The sequence below is a fragment of the Peromyscus eremicus genome, unplaced genomic scaffold, assembly GCF_949786415.1.
Source record: "Peromyscus eremicus unplaced genomic scaffold, PerEre_H2_v1 PerEre#2#unplaced_1287, whole genome shotgun sequence".
Lineage (NCBI taxonomy): Eukaryota > Metazoa > Chordata > Mammalia > Rodentia > Cricetidae > Peromyscus > Peromyscus eremicus.
In genome coordinates, this window is record NW_026735522.1 from 68,055 (window position 1) to 85,778 (window position 17,724).

The 17,724-nt window shown below is 43.3% G+C and overlaps 1 long non-coding RNA gene across 1 annotated transcript; it reads right to left on the reverse strand.

Moving 5' to 3' along the window:
- Positions 1 to 10,023: 10,023 nt before the first annotated feature.
- Positions 10,024 to 15,246, reverse strand: LOC131902024 (uncharacterized). Its single transcript, XR_009376980.1, has 2 exons — positions 14,807 to 15,246; positions 10,024 to 10,212 (listed from the first exon to the last, which is right to left on the reverse strand). It is a non-coding gene; the product is annotated as an uncharacterized LOC131902024 (long non-coding RNA).
- Positions 15,247 to 17,724: the final 2,478 nt, after the last annotated feature.

Below are 17,724 nucleotides of genomic sequence, written 5' to 3' on the forward strand. Positions count from 1 at the left end.
TCTCCATTATGCCATCACAGTGCTCCATTGTGACATCACAGTTCTCCATTGTGACATCAAAGTTCTCAAATGTGATTTCACAGTGCTCCAATGTGACATCATAGTGCTTCATTGTGACAACACAGTGCTCCATTGTGACATCAGTTCTCCATTATGCCATCACAGTGCTCCATTGTGACATCACAATACTGCATTGTGATATCATCGTGCTCCATTGTGATATCACAGATCTCCATTATGCCATCACCGTGCTCCATTGTGACATCACAGTGCTCCATTGTGACAACACAGTGCTCCAATGTGATGTCACTGTTCTCCAATGTGACATCAGTTCTCCATTATGCCATCACAGTTCTCCATTGTGACATCACAGTTCTCCATTGTGACATCACCGTTCTCCAATGTGATATCACAGTGCTCCTATCTCACACATAGTGCTTCATTGTGACATCATAGTGCTCCATTGTGACATCACAGTTCTTCAATGTGACATCATAGTGCTCCATTGTGACATCATAGCAATCCATTATGCCATTACAGTTCTCCATTGTGACATCACAGTTCTCCATTATGCCATCACAGTTCTCCATTGTGACATCACCGTTCTCCATTGTGACATCACCGTTCTCCAATGTGATATCACATTGCTCCAATCTGACATCATAGTGCTTCATTGTGACATCACAGTTCTTCAATGTGACATCATAGTGCTCCATTGTGACAACATAGCAATCCATTATCCCATTACAGTTCTCCATTGTGACATCACAGTTCTCCATTATGCCATCACAGTGCTCCATTGTGACATCAGAGTGCTCAATTGTGACATCACAGTTCTCCAATGTGATGTCACAGTTCTCCAATGTGACATCACAGTGCTCCATTGTGACATCCTAGTGCTTCATTGTGACATCACAGTTCTCCAAAGTGATATCACAGTGCTCCACTGTGACATCACAGTGCTCCATTGTGACATCAGTTCTCCATTATGCCATCACAGTGCTCCATTGTGACATCACAGTTCTCCAATGTGATATCACAGTGCTCAATTGTGACAATACAGTTCTCCCATGTGACATCACAGTACTCCATTGTGACATCAGTTCTCCATTATGCCACTACAGTGCTCCATTGTGACATCACAATGCTCAATTGTGACATCACAATTCTCCAATGTGATGTCACAGTTCTCCAATGTGACATCACAGTGCTCCATCGTGACATCATTTCTCCATTATGCCATCACAGTGCTCCATTGTGACATCACAGTGCTCCATTGTGATATCACAGTTCTCAATTGTGCCATCACCGTGCTCCATTGTGACATCACAGTGCTCCATTGTGACATCAGTTCTCCATTATGCCATCACAGTGCTCCATTGTGACATCACAGTTCTCCAATGTGACATCATAGTGCTCCAATGTGACATCATAATGCTTCATTGTGACGTCATAATGCTCCATTGTGACATCACAGTACTTCAATGTGACATCATAGTGCTCTATTGTGACATCAGTTCTCCAATATGCCATCACAGTGCTCAATTGTGACATTCAGTGCTCCATTGTGACAACACAGTGCTCCAATGTGACGTCACAGTTCTCCAGTGTGACATTACAGTGCTCCATTGTGACATCATAATGCTTCATTGTGACGTCATAATGCTCCATTGTGACATCACAGTACTTCAATGTGACATCATAGTGCACCATTGTGACATCATAGCACTCCATTATGCCATTACAGTGCTCCATTGTGACAAAACAGTTCTCCATTATGCCATCACAGTGCTCCATTGTGACATCACAGTGCTGTATTGTGACATTAGTTCTCCATTATGCCATCACAGTGATCCATTGTGACATTACAGTGCTCCATTGTGACATCAGTTCTCCATTATGCCATCACAGTGCTCAATTGTGACATCACAGTGCTCCACTGTGATAACACAGTGCTCCAATGTGACGTCACATTTCTTGAATGTGACATCAGTTCTCCATTATGCCATCACAGTTCTCCATTTGTCATCACAGTTTTCCATTGTGACATCACAGTTCTGCAATGTGACATCATAGTGCTCCAATGTGACATTATAATGCTTCATTGTGACATCATAATGCTCCATTGTGACATCACAGTACTTCAATGTGACATCATAGTGCTCCATTGTGACATCACAGCACTCCATTATGCCATTACAGTGCTTCATTGTGACATCACAGTTCTCCATTATGCCATCACAGTGCTCCATTGTGACATCACAGTGCTCTATTGTGACATCAGTTCTCCAATATGCCATCACAGTGCCCCATTGTGACATCACAGTGCTCCATTGTGACATCACAGCACTCGATTATGCCATCACAGTTCTCCATTGGAACATCACAGTTCTCCATTGTGACATCACAGTTCTCCAATGTGATATCACAGTGCTCAATTGTGACATCATAGTGCTTCATTGTGACATCAGTTCTCCATTATGCCATCACAGTTCTCCATTGTCCCATCACAGTGCTCAATTGTGACATCAGTTCTCCATTATGCCATCACAGTGCTCCACTGTGACATCAGTTCTCCATTATGCCATCACAGTGCTCCATTGTGTCATCACAGCACTCTATTATGCCATCACAGTTCTCCATTGTGACATCACAGTTCTCCATTGTGACATCACATTTCTCCAATGTGATATCACAGTGCTCCAATGTGACATCATAGTGCTTTATTGTGACATCATAGTGCTCCATTGTGACATCACAGTTCTTCAATGTGACACAATAGTGCTCCATTGTGACATCATAGCACTCAATTATGCCATTACAGTGCTCCATTGTGACATCACAGTTCTCCATTATGCCATCACAGTGCTCCATTGTGACATCACAGTTCTCCAATGTGACATCACAGTTCTCCAATGTGACATCATAGTGCTTCATTGTGACATCAGTTCTCCATTATGCCATCACAGTGCTCCATTGTGACATCACAGTTCTCCATTGTGACATCAAAGTTCTCAAATGTGATATCACAGTGCTCCAATGTGACATCATAGTGCTTCATTGTGACAACACAGTGCTCCATTGTGACATCAGTTCTCCATTATGCCATCACAGTGCTCCATTGTGACATCACAGTACTCCATTGTGACATCACTTGTCCATTATGCCATCACAGTGCTCCATTGTGACATCACAACACTGCATTGTGATATCATCGTGCTCCATTGTGATATAACAGTTCTCCATTATGCCATCACCGTGCTCCATTGTGACATCACAGTGCTCCATTGTGACAACACAGTGCTCCAATGTGACGTCACAGTTCTCCAATGTGAAATCAGTTCTCCATTATGCCATCACAGTTCTCCATTGTGACATCACAGTTCTCCATTGTGACATCACCGTTCTCCAATGTGATATCACAGTGCTCCAATCTCACACATAGTGCTTCATTGTGACATCATAGTGCTCCATTGTGACATCACAGTTCTTCAATGTGACATCATAGTGCTCCATTGTGACATCATAGCAATCCATTATGCCATTACAGTTCTCCATTGTGACATCACAGTTCTCCATTACGCCATCACAGTTCTCCATTGTGACATCACAGTTCTCCATTGTGACATCACCGTTCTCCAATGTGATATCACAGTGCTCCAATCTGACATCATAGTGCTTCATTGTGACATCACAGTTCTTCAATGTGACATCATAGTGCTCCATTGTGACAACATAGCAATCCATTATCCCATTACAGTTCTCCATTATGCCATCACAGTGCTCCATTGTGACATCAGAGTGCTCAATTGTGACATCACAGTTCTCCAATGTGATGTCACAGTTCTCCAATGTGACAACACAGTGCTCCATTGTGATATCATAGTGCTTCATTGTGACATCACAGTTCTCCAATGTGATATCAGAGTGCTCCACTGTGACATCACATTGCTCCATTGTGACATCAGTTCTCCATTATGCCATCACAGTGCTCCATTGTGACATCACAGTTTTCCAATGTGATATCACAGTGCTCAATTGTGACAATACAGTTCTCCCATGTGACATCACAGTACTCCATTGTGACATCAGTTCTCCATTATGCCACCACAGTGCTCCATTGTGACATCACAGTGCTCAATTTTGACATCACAGTTCTCCAATGTGATGTCACAGTTCTCCAATGTGACATCACAGTGCTCCATCGTGACATCATTTCTCCATTATGCCATCACAGTGCTCCATTGTGACATCACAGTACTTCAATGTGACATCATAGTGCACCATTGTGACATCATAGCACTCCATTATGCCATTACAGTGCTCCATTGTGACATCACAGTTCTCCATTATACCATCACAGTGCTCCATTGTGACATCACAGCACTCTATTATGCCATCACAGTTCTCCATTTTGACATCACAGTTCTCCATTGTGACATCACATTTCTCCAATGTGATAACACAGTGCTTCAATGTGACATCATAGTGCTTTATTGTGACATCATAGTGCTCCATTAGGGCATCACAGTTCTTCAATGTGATACCATAGTGCTCCATTGTGACATCATAGCACTCAATTATGTCATTACAGTGCTCCATTGTGACATCACAGTTCTCCATTATGCCATCACAGTGCTCCATTGTGACATCACAGTTCTCTAATGTGACATCACAGTTCTCCAATGTGACATCAAAGTGCTTCATTGTGACATCAGTTCTCCATTATGCCATCACAGTGCTCCATTGTGACATCACAGTACTCCATTATGCCATCACAGTTCTCCATTGTGACATCACAGTTCTCCATTGTGACATCACAACACTGCATTGTGATATCATCGTGATCCATTGTGATATCACAGTTCTCCATTATGCCATCACCCTGCTCCATTGTGACATCACAGTGCTCCATTGTGACATCAGTTCTCCATTATGCCATCACAGTGCTCAATTGTGACATCACAGTGCTCCATTGTGACGACACAGTGCTCCAATGTGACGTCACATTTCTCAAATGTGACATCAGTTCTCCATTATGCCATCACAGTTCTCCATTGTGACATCACAGTTCTCCATTGTGACATCACAGTTCTCCATTGTGACATCACCGTTCTCCAATGTGATATCACAGTGCTCCAATCTGACATCATAGTGCTTCATTGTGACATCATAGTGCTCCATTGTGACATAACAGTTCTTCAATGTGACATCATAGTGCTCCATTTTGACATCATAGCAATCCATTGTGCCATTACAGTTCTCCATTGTGACATCACAGTTCTCCATTATGCCATCACATGTGCTCCATTGTGACATCACAGTTCTCCCATGTGACATCACAGTACTCCTTTGTGACATCACAGCACTCGATTATGCCATCACAGTTCTCCATTGTGACATCACAGTTCTCCATTGTGACATCACAGTTCTCCAATGTGATAACACAGTGCTCCAATGTGACATCATAGTGCTTCATTGTGACATCAGTTCTCCATTATGCCATCACAGTTCTCCATTGTGACATCACAGTGCTCCACTGTGACATCACAGTTCTCCAATGTGACATCACAGGGCTCCATTGTGACATCATAGCAATCCATTATGCCATCACAGTGCTTCATTGTGACATCAGTTCTTCATTATGCCATGACAGTGCTCCATTGTGACATCACAGTTCGCCATTGTGACATCACAACATTCCATTGTGATATCATAGTGCTCCATTGTGATATCACAGTTCTCCATTATGCCATCACCGTGCCCCATTGTGACATCACAGTGCTCCATTGTGACATCACAAAACTCCATTGTGATATCATAGTGCTCCATTGTGATATCACAGTTCTCCATTATGCCATCATCGTGATCCATTGTGACAACACAGTGCTCCATTGTGACATCAGTTCTCTATTATGCCATCACAGTGCTCAATTGTGACATTACAGTGCTCCATTGTGACAACACAGTGCTCCAATGTGACGTCACAGTTCTCCAGTGTGACATCAGTTCTCCATTATGCCATCACAGTGCTCCATTGTGACATCAGAGCACTCTATTATGCCATCACAGTGCTCCATTGTGACATCACCGTTCTCCATTGTGACATCACAGTTCTCCAATGTGATATCACAGTGCTGCAATGTGACATCATAGTGCTTCATTGTGACATCAGAGTGCTCCATTGTGACATCACAGTTCTTCAATGTGACATCATAGTGCTCCATTGTGACATCATAGCACTCCATTATGCCATTACAGTGCTCCATTGTGACATCACACCTCTCCATTATGCCATCTTCGTGCTCCATTGTGACATCACAGTGCTCCATTGTGACTTCAGTTCTCCATTATGCCATCACAGTGCTCCATTGTGACATCACAGTGCTCCATTGTGACATCAGTTCTCCATTATGCCATCACAGTGCTCCACTGTGACAACAACACTATATTGTGATATCATCGTGCTCCATTGTGATATCACAGTTCTCCATTATGCCATTACCGTGCTCCATTGTGACATCACAGTGATCCATTGTGACATCAGTTCTCCATTATGCCATCACAGTGCTCCATTGTGACATCACACCACTCTATTATGCCATCACAGTGCTCCATTGTTACATCACAGTTCTCCATTGTGACATCACAGTTCTCCAATGTGATATTACAGTGCTCCAATGTGACATAATAGAGCTTCATTGTGACATCATAGTGCTCAATTGTGACATCACAGTTCTTCAATGTTACATCATAGTGCTCCATTGTGACATCATAGCACTCTATTATGCCATTACAGTGCTCCATTGTGACATTACACCTCTCCATTATGCCATCACAGTGCTCCATTGTGACATCAGTTCTCCATTATGCCAACACAGTGCTCCATTGTGACATCACAAAACTCCATTGTGATATCAGAGTGCTGCATTGTGATATCACAGTTCTCCATTATGCCATCATCGTGATCCATTGTGACTTCACAGTGCTCCATTGTGACTTCAGTTCTCCATTATGCCATCACAGTGCTCAATTGTGACATCACAGTGCTCCATTGTGACAACACAGTGCTCCAATGTGACGTCACAGTTCTCCAATGTGACATCATTTCTCCATTATGCCATCACCGTGCTCCATTGTGACATCACAGCACTCCATTATGCCATCACAGTTCTCCATTGTGACATCACAGTTCTCCAATGTGATATCACAGTGCTCCAATCTGACATCATAGTGCTTCATTGTGACATCACAGTTCTTCAATGTGACATCATAGTGCTCCATTGTGACATCATCGCAATCCATTATGCCATTACAGTTCTCCATTGTGACATCAGTTCTCCATTATGCCATCACAGTGCTCCACTGTGACATCACTGTTCTCCATTGTGACATCACAGTACTCCATTGTGAAATCAGTTCTCCATTATGCCATCACAGTGCTCTGACCCATCCCGCGGGCCACGTTATTTGATGAGACCCGAGGAGGCACCTCCTGAAAGATCAATGGGGGTGAGAGAGAAAGGAGACCAGGCGCGTAAAGGAAGACAAAGTCAGTCTGAGTTGCGTCAAGGTCTCGTTTATTGCAAGGGGAATCAGGTTTATATATGCTAGGAGCTAGGAGAAGTAGATAGGGGTATGGAAAGTTACTAGGAGGAAGTTAGGGTAAGGTAGGGTTCAGGAAAAGGTCTCTTTGTTCCAGGGCCTGATCAACGGACCATACAGCAAACCATTATGTTTCAGGGAGTAGATCAAAAGGTACATACTGTGGTTTTGTTGAAAAATGGTTGCTATTGAAACTGTTAACGGAAGATTGGGTACACTGCTTTTTCCCATGAGAATCAGTTAGGCTACTTGGCTCCTGACAATTCCCCCTTCTTTCTATAAAATGGCCAAAGCAGGCTTTGGTCATAAATCGAGAGGGCCCCTGTCTTAGGCTATATGGGGTGCAGTCCTGTCTGGCAACGTGCCATGTTGAGCCGGTCTCTGGCGACCTCTGTACGTTGTGCTCCCAGCACAGGCCCCATACTATTCCCGTCATTGAGTACCCTCTAGCTTTTAGTTATAGGGGTTTTTAGGTTCGTAGGCCACTGAACCTGAGCCTTTCACCTGTTTCAATAGTTTCCTCTCGAGTTTCTGTCCAATGGTAATGTACTGAAACAGTTTTTGCTAGGGCCGAATCGATCTGATTTTTGATGAATTGTGTTAGTCGTTGAAAAGCCCAAGGACCAAAGGTGAGGAGGAGAAGGAAAATGATCAAGGGGGCCAAGAGGGTGGGGATCAGAGTAGAAAGCCAAGGGGACCCCTTTAGCCAACCCTCAAACCAATTGTTTTGATTTTCAAAATCACGTTTTCTTTGTGCTAATCTTTCTCTTAATTTCTCCATTGATTCTCTAACTACCCCAGTGTGATCAGCATAAAAGCAGCATTCTTCCTTCAAGGCTGCACATAAACCCCCCTCCTTTAAAAATAGTAAATCCAGACCTCTTCTATTTTGTAACACAACCTCAGAGAGCGAGGTTAAAGACTTCTCCAGGGCAGAAATGGATCTTTCTATGGCCTCTAGGTCAGTAGTCATAGCCATTTGTAACTGCATAAGGTGGTTGCTCTGCACGAGGGCAGCAGTTCCTGTACCAACTCCTGCAGCAATGCCTCCAATACCTAACAATAGGGCAATAGTCATAGACACAGGTTCTCGAGTGTATCTGCCTCTCTGCTCAAAGAATTCCATCACTGAGCTTTCTTGATGATAAGTGACACGAGGCCATAACTGGACCATCACACAAAATTCATGGGAATCATCAAATATCTGAGCAGATATGCAAGGGGTCAATCCTGTGTTACAGGCCCAGTAGGACCCGTTGGGTGCTTCGAGATAATAGCTCCCTTTATAGGGTGTCAGAGTTTGTTTACAGAGGTGACTATGGGTTGATGGAATCTTGCCCAGACAAGAACCTTGTCCGGAGACTTCAGGGAGTGTTAGTTTATGTGGCTTAGTCTGACACCTATTGCTCGGGGAAGTTAGGTTATTGGCAGTAGACTGAAAGGCGATTCCTTCATAATAAGGGCAACTGGAGGTAAGGCAGAGCCAGCAACCCAAGGTTCTGTTTGGATTTGTGGCATTTAGGGCCAGATAAGCTCCCTGGACCAAATTAAACAATCTATCTCCTGTTCCTCTAAAAGGAGTAAGGAGAGTGTCATTGCTGGAGTCTATGATGGTAGTCACGGCGCCTATATGGTAGGGAAAGGGACAAGGATGAGGTGAAGGGGAAGGAGGTGATGGCACCTTTTCATGATTGGAGGGAACTTTTTGGTCAGAGAGAACTACATTTGGTCCTACCGACTTTGGGTACAGGTTTTCTATTGTTAGCAAGATCTTGAAAATGACTCCTTTATCTGTACCATCAAGATACCAACGGAGTCCCCATGTTTTTCCTGAGGGCCATTCTCAATTCGCCCTACCCTGAGGGGTGAAGGTTATGTTTAAAGGTAATGATAGCCCGGGATTATAGGCTGTCCCAGTATAGGGGCTAAAGCAAAAATGTCTATTTGTGCTAGGCTTACTGTATCCCCTTGTAACTGAAATAAGGTCCCAAGATGAAGTTGGTTCCCAGTAAGCTGCCCCTGTAGTTTCACAACCCCATCGAGCACAAAAGAAGATCTCGAATCCCCCACATCTAGCAGCCGTGGCTCGGCTTCTACCATCCTTACGGCAGACATAAAAGTCAGATTGTGCTAACCTACAACGAGCTGTAGGACTAACACAGCCTGGGGCAGTCATCACGGCAGGGTCATTATCATGGAATGTCCCACAAGGGCTTGTCCAAGTAGTTTTAGGACTATGAGGAAATTGATTGCAGTTTGGAATCGTTTGAACCCCTGTACCATTTAACTGGTGTTGGCCAATAGTAGGTATATCCCAAGAATTCAATCCTGCAGCCAGCTGACAGAAGTCAGGAGTGAGTGATGGCCACCAGGAATAGGGAGCATGGTTTGCAGTAATGCTCCAGACCTCCTCCCCTGTTACTGTGAAAATTCGCCAGGTAAGCTTTTTAATAGCATGGGGGCTTTCCTTGGAGATGCAGGAGAGGGGAAGGGGGAAGAGTAGTAAGCAAACGATGAAGCAGGGGTTGGTTTTCCAAGGCTCGCGATGAACAGGTCCTGCCATTGAGATGTCCGTGGCTCCCTTTATTTTCCAAGCCGGAGGCATTTCTGAAAGAAAAAGAGAGAATTTTGTCTCAGGGTTGTGTCCTGGACATAACAGTTATTTTTTCCTTAGTCTAGGGAGGCAATCTGTGCAGAGTAAGGCTTAATCAGTCTTTCTGGTAGCCAACGAGCCCCATTTTCCTTGGAGTCATAAATACATGCAGATCCCTTTCCCCAGATTATAACTGGATCAGGACTGCCCCATTTTCCAGTTATTGGATCTTTCCAAAGGACCTGTGCATATCCTTGTTTGGTTTCTGGGTGCCAGTGTCGCTCAGCTGTAGATTTTCCAAAAGCGTCCAATGTCAGAAAATTTAATACGAATAGGGTGTGAGAAGGCAGAGCTTTGTGGTTTCCCTTAAGGGGAAATAGTGTCTCTTGTGAGCTAAGTTTATTAAGAGTATTTTTTAAAGTTTGGTGAGCTCTCTCCACGATACCTTGGCCTTGAGGGTTATAGGATATTCCAGTGAAGTGTTTAATTCCTAATTGTAAACAAAATTGTCTAAATTTGCTACTAGTATATCCTGGACCATTATCAGTTTTTATACATTTCGGCTGACCTAGCACTGTGAAGACATGTAACATATGATTGATAACATCTTTGGTGGCTTCTCCACTATGAGCAGAGGCACAAAAAAATCCACTGAAGGTATCTACAGTAACATGTATAAACTTTAATTTGCCAAAAGAAGGAACATGGGTGACATCCATCTGCCATAGTTGTCCAGGAATAAGCCCTCTGGAGTTTACTCCATAATGAGGTTCAGGTAAGAGCATCAGGCAATTTTTGCAACTTTTTACAATTTCCCTAGCCTGTTCTCTAGTAATTGAGAACCTTAGTCTCAAAGTTTGAGCATTGAGGTGATGAAGGCGGTGCGCCTCACGAGCAGCTGCTACCTGATCATGTTCCAAATGAGAAATCAAGATAGAACGTGTAGCAGAATCGGCAAGTTCATTTCCCTGAGTTAGGGGTCCAGGTAGGCCTGTGTGGGCACGAATATGGCCAACATAAAAGGGTAGTGACCTTTGTCGTATTAATTTTTGTAATTCAGAAAACATTTGGAAGGTGGGAGTAATGGGTTGGATTACTGGGACCATTTCTAAAGCCTGTAAAGCCCCTACCACATATCTACTGTCTGAATACAAATTAAAGGAACAATCTTCAAAATTTTTAAAGACAGCAAGGGCAGCATATAGCTCCACCAGCTGAGCTGACTTAAAAGGGGTTGTCATAACATTCTTTTGGCCATTGAGGACATAAGCAGCTTTACCATTACTTGACCCATCTATGAAAAGCACAGGGGAGTCCGGGATGGGCTCCATTCGGGTATTTTTAAGAAAAACAAAAGAAGTGAGGGAGAAGAATTGTAGGAGTTTGTTACTGGGCATTTGTGTGTCAAGTTTCCCTTCATAGGTGCAGACAAGAATGGCCCAGTCAGGACTACGGGTGCATAACCATTCAAGTTGCTCTTTATCATATGGCATAACAATAATATCAGGGTCATGTCCAAAGTATCGAGTGGAGGCTTTTATTCCTAACATTATTGATTGGCAAACCAGGGAAGGATAAGTAGGAAGGATTTTTCTTTTAGTAACAGGAAGATGTACCCACAGTAAAGGTACGGACTCTTGCCAAAGCAGGCCTGTAGGGGCAAAATCTGTAGAAAAAATGATCAAATACAATGGGAGAGTTGGGTCAAAATATCCCGTGTGTTGTTGAGTGATGGCCGTTTCAACCTTTTGTAACACCCTCTCTGCCTCCACCGTAAGGTATCTAGGGGATTGAGGGTCGGAGTCTCCTTTGAGGATATCCTCAAGGGGGCGTAACTCTCCCTTGGTTATTTTTAAATAGGGTCGCAGCCAATTGATATCCCCTAAAAGCTTTTGAAAATCATTGAGACAACGAAGTGTATCTTTTCTAATCTGGATTTTTTGTGTATAGAGGAGGTCCGGGTGTAACTCGAACCCTAAAAACAGGAAGGGGTATTGGGTTTATATCTTCTCTGGAGCTATATGAAATCCTCGGTCCTGAAGTGTGATAATTATCTTTTGAGCTACATTTTGTGTTTTTTCTTCAGATTTTCCTGCTATTAACAAATCATCCATATAATGTATAATATAAACTTCGGGGTATTAGACCCTCACTGGATCGATAGACTGAGCTACATACTTTTGACATAGCATAGGGGAATTGGCCATTCCTTGGGAGTCATTGCTAGGAGCTGGGGAGCTTGGAGTCTCTGTTTGCTATAGTAAGTTTTTCATCAAATAATGTAAATGCCATATTCATCAGATCTTTGACAGGTTTGAGGACCATTATCTATTAAATGTATCTGAGCCAAACAAATCTAGGTCCAATCTTAAAAATATCTCTAAATTTGGTAACAATAACCAGGCCAATTTGTTCTTCTATAAGTATATTAGTCAAATATACCTCTCAGTTTTTTTATTTAAATAGAACAGTTTATGCTTTAAACTAGTATCTGAATAGCCAGATGACTAGTATTAACTTGTATTCCTTAACACAAAGGACATGCAAACTCAGACATTCAAAACCAAACATATATGTGGCCACATTTTTCGTTCATACCTGTAGAGTAGACAGACATTTTTACAACTATGACCCTTTGGAGTCTCAATGTAACAGCAGAATAGCAAGACAAAGAAACCTGAAACATATTTCATTATTTTTATATATCTTAAGTCATTTTTTTTTAAATCATTATATAAGCCTTTTTATCCTCAGACCTTTATACCTTGTTTTTACGTATTCTAATAACTTGTATTTTATATATTTTTTAAACATTTTTTTATCTTAACCAACAATAATTTGAAACCAAGTCTCTTAAATGATGGCAAGTATTTGTAACCCATTGAACTCAAATGACCAAAACCCATGTAAATTTTTATTTTTCCTGTGGAAACAAAAGCATAATTTTCCCAGTGTCTTGAACTGGTAATTTAACATTTCCTTTTAAGCAATACCAGGACAGAGAAGGGTTAACAATAGAAGCTGCTGGCCGGCAGAAGAAACCTTGAAGTTATCACAGTAAAGGAAGGGAGGGGGAGCAGTGGGCATAGAGCGTGTCCTTGGCTGCCAGTGTTCCTGAAAAAAAGTTTTTGTTAACTCTTCTGACTAAAGTCAGATTCTCTGTTCAGTGTACACACAGTTTTTGTCAATTGCAGGCAGTCCCCATTGTCCTGTCCAAAGTTCCCGTCTTTGCCCGCCTGTACCAAGAGCACGCACCCCCACCCTAGTGAGAGCAGCCAGCTGGCTGCAGTCCTGATAGCAAGAGAGCTAGGGGGGGATGGAGGTAGCCTTTGTTATGCCTCTCTCTCCTCCTCTTCCTCTAGAAAAATAAGGGAGGTTAGTAGACAAAAACAAATAACATTTACACAGACAATCCAAGAACCGGAACATCAGCACTGCCTCATTCACAGCCAGCAAGCCCCTCTTGCAGTATGCAAGCCCCACCTGGCAGGGGATACCTGTTTATCTCAGTTCAGTCGGGGAGTGGGAGTGGGGGACCCAGTTCCCTTTATTGTGGCTCACACATCCTTTCAGTGAGCTAGGCAAAGGTCTAGTGGAGAAGAAGGGAACTGTCCCATAGCGTCCAGTCACAGTCAAGTCAACAATGAGAACAATTAACACATTACACACAAGACCAAGGGCACACGAAAAAACTTTGTCCCAACGAGACAACCAACAAAGCTCCAAGAACAGTGACAGCCTGATGTGCTCTGGGGGGGGGGGGAGGTTTTGACCCTCCAGGCTCAATCACACCAAAAACAATCCAGACTGGAGGATCTCTGTCCTTAATTAAACAGACATCAGGGGCTTCCACATCCCTGTCAGTCAGACATGCACCTTTTTTCTTGGAAGAGAAGAAGAGAGTAAAGTAACAATGATCACAACAAAACATACAAAAAACCCACAAAATGGCTCTGACAAATTCCCGGGACAAAATACAAAGTGGCACTTCCTCCCACCGTGGGGGAAGATACCCAAAGATGCTCCTAAACCAGATCGTCAACTCTGAGGTGGCTTTAGGGCTCTGGGACGTCTCCCTTCACCGCCAGGTTCACTGTCTGGACACGTCTGTCCCAGTGAGAGCCTGAAAAGTACAAATTGAGCCTGCAAAGTACAAAACAAAAGTAACAAGACAGAAAGACACAGCAAGACAGAGAGCGCTCTTACCGGTAGATGTAATAAACCTCTGGACACTTGGGTGTCAGGCAGGGGGAGTTTGAGAGAAAATCCTCTGCAAGGGCTAGTAAATGTGAAGCACGCCCATCTCCCTCTGCTTCCTTTAGAAAATCTCTAATCACACCATAAAAACTAAAAAAGGCATCGGGGACATTTTCCCCGTCTCTGATTAATTTGTTAATATCTTTTCCAACCTTGTTCCAAGTCAAAGGGTGAATTCCTGGTCCATTAATCACTAACCAGGGACACTTCTCCTCCACATATTGAAAGAACTTTACTAAATCCTTTTTTTTAACTCTTAGTCCTCTCTCCCGAAGATTCCCTTTCATCTCCTTTAAAAAAACAGCCTCTTTAGATAAATTTTTTCCCATTGATCGATTGGACGACACTTACCTCAAGACTCTCCCGCGTTGCACGAGTGATGCGGTCCGGGCGTCTCTACCCTAATTCTCTCCGGGGCCCCTTTTGTTATCCGTCGTCCGGTAGGTCACCGTGCCTCGAGCCCCACGTTCGGGCGCCACTTGACCCGTCCCGCGGGCCACGTTATTTGATGAGACCCGAGGAGGCACCTCCTGAAAGATCAATGGGGGTGAGAGAGAAAGGAGACCAGGCGCGTAAAGGAAGACAAAGTCAGTCTGAGTTGCGTCAAGGTCTCGTTTATTGCAAGGGGAATCAGGTTTATATATGCTAGGAGCTAGGAGAAGTAGATAGGGGTATGGAAAGTTACTAGGAGGAAGTTAGGGTAAGGTAGGGTTCAGGAAAAGGTCTCTTTGTTCCAGGGCCTGATCAACGGACCATACAGCAAACCATTATGTTTCAGGGAGTAGATCAAAAGGTACATACTGTGGTTTTGTTGAAAAATGGTTGCTATTGAAACTGTTAACGGAAGATTGGGTACACTGCTTTTTCCCATGAGAATCAGTTAGGCTACTTGGCTCCTGACAGTGCTCCATTGTGACATCACAACAGTGCATTGTGATATCATCGTGCTCCATTGTGATATCACAGTTCTCCATTATGCCATTACCGTGCTCCATTGTGACATCACAGTGCTCCATTGTGACATCAGTTCTCCATTATGCCATCACAGTGCTCCATTGTAAAATCATAGTGCTCCATTGTGACAACCCAGTGCTCCAATGTGACGTCACAGTTCTCCAATGTGACATCAGTTCTCCATTATGCCATCACCGTGCTCCATTGTCAGAGCACAGCACTCCATTATGCCATCACAGTTCTCCATTGTGACATCACAGTTCTCCATTGTGACATCACAGTTCTCCAATGTGATGACACAATGCCCCAATGTGACATCATAGTGCTTCATTGTGACATCAGTTCTCCATTTTGCCATCACAGTTCTCCATTGTGACATCACATTGCTCCATTGTGACATCACAGTTCTCCAATGTGACATCACAGTGTTCCAATCTGACATCATAGTGCTTCATTGTGACATCACAGTTCTTCAATGTGACATCATAGTGGTCCATTGTGACATCAAAGCAATCCATTATCCCATTACAGTTCTCCATTTTGACATCACAATTCTCCATTATGCCATCACAGTGCTCCATTGTGACATCACAGTGCTCCAATGTGACATCATAATGCTTCATTGTGACATCATAATGCTCCATTGTGACATCACAGTACTTCAATGTGACATCATAGTGCTCCATTGTGACATCATAGCACTCCATTATGCCATTACAGTGCTCCATTGTGACATCACAGTTCTCCATTATGCCATCACAGTGCTCCATTATGACATCACAGTGCTCTATTGTGACATCAGTTCTCCATTATGCCATCACAGTGCTCCATTGTGACATCACAGTGCTCCATTGTGACATCACAGCACTCGATTATGCCATCACAGTTCTCCATTGTGACATCACTGTTCTCCATTGTGACATCACAGTTCTCCAATGTGATATCACAGTGCTCCAATGTGACATCATAGTGCTTCATTGTGACATCAGAGTGCTCCATTGTGACATCACAGTTCTTCAATGTGACATCATAGTGCTCCATTGTGACATCATAGCACTCCATTATGCCATTACAGTGCTCCATTGTGACATCACACCTCTCCATTATGCCATCACAGTGCTCCATTGTGACATCACAGTGCTCCATTGTGACATCAGTTCTTCATTATGCCATCACAGTGCTCCATTGTGACATCAGGTCTCCATTATGCCATCACAGTGCTCCACTGTGACAACAACACTATATTGTGATATCATCGTGCTCCATTGTGATATCACAGTTCTCCATTATGCCATCACCGTGCTCCATTGTGACATCACAGTGCTCCATTGTGACATCAGTTCTCCATTATGCCCTCACAGTGCTCAATTGTGACATCATAATGCTTCATTGTGACATCATAATGCTCCATTGTTACAACACAGTACTTCAATGTGACATCATAGTGCTCCATTGTGACATCACAGCAATCCATTATGCCATTACAGTGCTCCATTGTGACATCACAGTTCTCCACTATGCAATCACAGTGCTCCATTATGCCATCACAGTGATCCATTGTGACATCACAGTACACCATTGTGACATCAGTTGTCCATTATGCCATCAAAGTGCTCCATTGTGACATCACAGCACTCCATTATGCCATCACAGTTCTCCATTGTGACATCACAGTTCTCCATTGTGACATCACAGTGCTCCAATGTGACATCATAGTGCTTCATTGTGACATCAATTCTCCATTATGCCATCACAGTGCTCCATTGTGACATCACAGTGCTCCATTGTGACATCAGTTCTCCATTATGCCATCACACTGCTCCATTGTGACATCACAGCACTCGATTATGCCATCACAGTTCTCCATTGTGACATCACAGTTCTCCATTGTGACATCACAGTTCTCCAATGTGATAACACAATGCTCCAATGTGACATCATAGTGCTTCATTGTGACATCAGTTCTCCATTTTGCCATCACAATTCTCCATTGTGACATCATAATGCTCCATTGTGACATCACAGTTCTCCAATGTGATGTCACAGTTCTCCAATGTGACATCACAGGGCTCCATTGTGACATCAGTTCTCCATTATGCCATGAAAGTGCTCCATTGTGACATCACAGTGCGCCATTGTGACATCACAGTGCTCCATTGTGACATCACAACACTTCTTTGTGACATCAGTTCTCCATTATGCCAATACAGTGCTCCATTGTGACATCACAACACTCCATTGTGATATCATAGTGCTCCATTGTGATATCACAGTTCTCCATTATGCCATCACCATGCTCCATTGTGACATCACAG